Raw genomic sequence first — 5,228 nt, 5'->3', positions numbered from 1 at the left:
TCCATGGGGTCGCAAAGAGTCGGACACGACTCAGCCACTTCACTTCACTTCACTTCACTTCACTTCTGCCTACAGAAAGAATGAAGAAGAGAACCAAAGCAAAAACAACACCCAGCTGTGGATGTGACTGGTGAAAGAAGGAAAGTCTGATGCTGTAAAGAGCATTATTGCACAGGAACCTGGAATGTTAGGTCTATGAATCAAGGCAAATTGGAAGTGGTCAAACAGGAGATGGCAAGAGTGAACGTCAACATTTTAGGAATCAGCGAACTAAAATGAACTGGAATGGGTGAATTTAACTCAGATGAACATTATATCTACCACTGTGGGCAAAAATCCCTTAGAAGAAATGGAGTAGCCATCATGGTCAACAAAAGAGTCCGAAATGCAGTACTTGGATGCAATCTCAAAAACAACAGAATGATCCCTGTTCGTTTCCAAGGCAAACCATTCAATATCACAATAATCCAAGGCTATGCCCTGACCAGTAATGCTGACGAAGCTGAAGTTGAACGGTTCTATGAAGACCTACAAGACCTTCTAGAACTAACACCCAAAAAAGATGTCCTTTTCATTATAGGGGACTGGAATGCAAAAGTAGGAAGTCAAGAAACACCTTTGGCCTTGGACTACAGAATGAAGCAGAGCAAAGGCTAATAGAGTTTTGCCAAGAGAACACATTGGTCATAGCAAACACCCTCGTCCAACAACACAAGAGAAGACTCTACACATGGACATCAGCAGATGGTCAACACCGAAATCGGATTGATTATATTCTTTGCAGTCAAATATGGAGAAGCTCTATACAGTTAGCAAAAACAAGACCGGGAGCTGACTGTGGCTCAGATCATCAACTCCTTATTGCCAAATTCGGACTTAAATTGAAGAAAGTAGGGAAAACCACCAGACCATTCAGTTATGACCTAAATCAAATCCTTTACGATTATACAGTAGGAATGAGAAATAGATTTCAAGGGATTAGATCTGATAGACAGAGGGCCTGATGAACTATGGATGGAGGTTCGTGACATTGTACAGGAGACAGGGATCAAGACCATCCCCAAGAAAAAGAAATGCAAAAAGGCAAAATGGTTGTCTGAGGAGGCCTTAGAAATAGCTGTGAAAAGAAGAGAAACAAAAGGTAAAGGAGAAAAGGAAAGATATACCCATTTGAATGCAGAGTTCCAAAGAATAGCAAGGAGATATAAGAAAGCCTTCCTCAGTGATCAGTGCAAAGAAATGGAGGATAACAATAGAATCAGAAAGACCAGAGATCTCTTCAAGAAAATTAGAGATACCAAGTGAACAGTTCATGCAAAGATGGGGTTAATAAAGGACAGAAATGGACCTAACAAAAGCAGAAGATATTAAGAAGAGGTGGCAAGAATACACAGAAGAACTATACAAAAAAGATCTTCAGGACCCAGATGATCATGATGGTGTGATCACTCACCTAGAGCCAGACATCCTGGAATGTGAAGTCAAGTGGGCCTTAGTAAGCATCACTACAAACAAAGCTAGTGGAGGTGATAGAATTCCAGCTGAGCTATTTCAAATCTTAAAAATGATGCTGTGAAAATGCTGCACTCAATATGCCAGCAAATTTGGAAAACTCAGCAGTGGCTTCAGGACTGGAAAAGGTCAGTTTTCATTCCAATTCCAAAGAAAGGCAATGCCAAAGATTGCTCAAACTACCGCACAATTGCACTCATCTCACACGTTAGCAAAGTAACATTCAAAATTCTCCAAGCCAGGCTTCAACAGTATGTGAACCATGAACTTTCAGATATTCAAGCTGGATTTAAAAAAGGCAGAGGAACAAGAGATCAAATTGCCAACATCCGTTGGATTATTGAAAAAGCAAGAGAGTTCCAGAAAAATATCTATTTCTGCTTTATTGACTATGACCAAGCTTTTGACTGTGTGATCACCACAAACTGTGGAAAATTCTTCAAGAGATGGGAATACCAGACCACCTGACCTCCCTCTTGAGACACCTGTATGCAGATTAGGAAGCGACAGTTAGAACTGGGCATGGAACAACAGACTGGTTCCAAATTGGGAAAGGAGTACGTTAAGGCTGTATATTGTCACCCTGCTTATTTAACTTATATGCAGAGTACATCATGCGAAATGCTGGGCTGGAAGAAGCACAAGCTGGAATGAAGATTGCTGGGAGAAATATCAATAACCTCAGATATGATGACACCACCCTTATGGCAGAAAGCAAAGAAGAACTAAAGAGCTTCTTGATGAAAGTGAAAGAGGAGAGTGAAAAAGTTGGCTTAAAGCTCAACATTCAGAAAACTAAGATCATGGCATTTGGTCCCATCACTTCATGGCAAATAGATGGGGAAACAGTGAGAGACTTTATTTGAGGGGTTCCAAAATCACTGCAGATGGTGACAGCAGCCATGAAATTAAAATATGCTTACTTCTTGGAAGAAAAGTTATGACCAACCTAGACAGGATATTAAAAAGCAGAGACATTACTTTGCCAACAAAGATTTGTCTGGTCAAGCTATGGTTTTTCCAGTAGTCATGTATGGATGTGAGAGTTGGACTATACAGAAAGCTAAGTGCCGAAGAATTGATGCTGTTGAACTGTGGTGTTGGAGAAGACTGTTGAGAGTCTCTTGACAGCAAGGAGAGTCAACCAGTTCATCCTAAAGGAAATCAGTCCTGAATATTCACTGGAAGGACTGATGTTGAAGCTGAGGCTCCAATACTTTGGCCACATGAGGCGAAGAACTGATTCATTTGAAAAGACCCTGATGCTGGGAAAGATTGAAGGCAGGTGCAGAAGGGGATGACAGAGGGTGAGATGGTTGGATGGCATTGCTGATTCGAAGGTCATGAGTTTGAGTACAGTCCAGGAGTTGGTGATGGACAGGGAGGCCTGGCATGCTGCAGTCCATGGTGTTGCAAAGAGTCAGACACAACTGGGCGACTGAACTGAAAACTCTGCCTACCTGCTGTTGGAAAAATCCGGTATCATCCCTGAGTGATTGTTAGTTTTCTTATTTGCACAATGGGAACCATACTCACACTTCTCCCAGAACGTTGTCATGAGCATTAGATGAGAGAATACCAGCAAAAGAGCTTAGGAAAACTGTAATGCACGGTATGAAAATAAACTTTATCATGAATGACAGAGGGTGTGTGTGTGTGTGTGTGTGCGCATGTGCAGCCAGAGCTCCAGGATTATTTCTATTCCTGCTTGGTGGGTTTTTGAAGATCCTACAGGTTTGCCAGAACCACTTCTATTGGGTGACTGCAGGTGGTGGCTAATTAAGTTTTTGAATGGGCTCAAGAGCATTCTGTATGTGGCCTGAATCCTTGCATTGCCACCTGAAATCATTTTTTGTTGTAGGTTGGAAGGAAATCTGGGGGGGTACCTGCAAATTGTCTTCTAGTTCTCTGCATAGGAGATCTGCTCCTATTTGGCCATGGTAACCCACGACTGATTTGACAGCTAGCAGTACTGACTACAAAACATTGTTTCGTAACTCACTGGGTCATGCATTCATTTCTGGGTGTGTCAAGAAATCCCATATCACATGGTTGTACATCCAGGCAATTTAGACATGCACAGATTTGAACACAGGGCCTGAGAAGAGAACTCCGTGGGGACAGACAATGCAGCATAGTCCCAATACATGTCTCTGAAAGGCCGCACGGACCCTCTTGTCTCCATGTACCACCAGCGCCACTGTGGTGTGCATCCGATCACAATAACACGTTTTTTTAAAACAAATTAAAAAATATATCTATTTGAGTGCATTGGGTCTTCGTTGTGGCATGCTGGATGCTTAGTTGTGGCACGTGAACTCAGCTGCAGCATGTGAGATCTAGTTCCCTGACCAGGGACTGGGCCCCCTGCATTGGGAGCTCTGAGTCTTAGCCACTGGACCACCAGGGAAGTCCAAATGACAAATACTGAGAGTTTACAATGTGTCCAAAATTCTAAGTACTTTTAATGAATGATCTCATTCCTTGTTTGTTTAATCGTGGGGAAATATATATAAAACTTGGAGTAGAAAATGGCAACTTTCCTACTCCAGGCTTCAATATTCTTGCCTGGAAAATCATATGGACTGAGGAGCCTGACGGGCTACAGTGCATGGGGTTGCAAAGAGCCTGACACAGCTGAGCTACTGAGCATGCACACATTCATACATAATACTCATTATTTTAACCATTTTTAAAGTGTGTAATTCAGTGGAATTGTACAATTCAGTGGTATTAAGTATGTTCTAAATGTTGTGTAACCATCATCACTGCCCATCTCCAGAAATTTTTCATTATCTCAAACAGAAACTCTATTCCCAATAACTCCTCATCACCTCTCTCTTTCCAGGCCTCGCTGGTGGCTCAGATGGTAAAGCATCTGCCTGCAATATGGGAGACCTGGGTTTGATACCTGGGTTGGGAAGATCCCCTGGAGGAAGGCATGGAAACCCACTCCAGTATTCTTGCCTGGAGAATCCCCACAGACAGAGGAGCCTGGCAATCTCTATTCTACTTTCTCTCTCTAGGAAATTGTCTATGTATCTCATGTAAGTGGAATAGTACAATATCTGTCCTTTTGTGACTGGCTTATTTCACTTAGCATAATTCTATAAAGTTCACCCATACTATAGTATGTGTCAGAATTTCATTCTTTTTTTTTTTTTTGACAAGAAAGTAGGATTTATTGGTGGGTGCGAGTAAGGAGGGGACAAGACAAGGCTCTCATAAATGTGGGGCCTGCCATTCGACCAGGGGGCCACAATTAGGGCATATTTGACTCCACAGCCGTCCAGGATGAGCCACTTTCCTGCCACTATGTTTTCAAATTCACCAGCATTAAACTTAGTAAATCCTCACTTCTTAGAGACATGGATCTTCTGGTGGCCCGGGAACTTGAACTTGGCCCTGTTAGGGCCTCAGTCACATGCTGCTTGTTTTGTAGCTTGGTACGGATGGACATTATGACTTGCTTAATGCGAACCCTGGCTACTGTGCCCAGGGGCTTTCCAAAGGCACTGCACACACCTATCTGGAGCCTAGACTGGGGACAGCATGCCAGTCATGAATGTCCACTGGGAAGGGCTGACTCCAGGCTTCCTTAGGGCAACACACAGAGGCCACAGGCTGCATACACTAACTACCAAGGAGGCTGCTGTTTGCAGACACTGCACACCAGGACCCCACAGGGAAAAGAGCAGAATTTCATTCCTTTTCAA

The 5,228-nt window shown here is 42.9% G+C and overlaps 1 non-coding gene across 1 annotated transcript; it reads right to left on the bottom strand.

Moving 5' to 3' along the window:
- Positions 1 to 5,092: 5,092 nt before the first annotated feature.
- Positions 5,093 to 5,228, bottom strand: LOC139182375 (small nucleolar RNA SNORA70). The gene has a single exon (XR_011566040.1). It is a non-coding gene; the product is annotated as a small nucleolar RNA SNORA70 (small nucleolar RNA).

The sequence above is a fragment of the Bos indicus genome, chromosome 3 (genome assembly GCF_029378745.1).
Source record: "Bos indicus isolate NIAB-ARS_2022 breed Sahiwal x Tharparkar chromosome 3, NIAB-ARS_B.indTharparkar_mat_pri_1.0, whole genome shotgun sequence".
Lineage (NCBI taxonomy): Eukaryota > Metazoa > Chordata > Mammalia > Artiodactyla > Bovidae > Bos > Bos indicus.
Note: the sequence above shows the minus strand (reverse complement) of the source record. Positions and strands in the feature narration are given on the sequence as shown.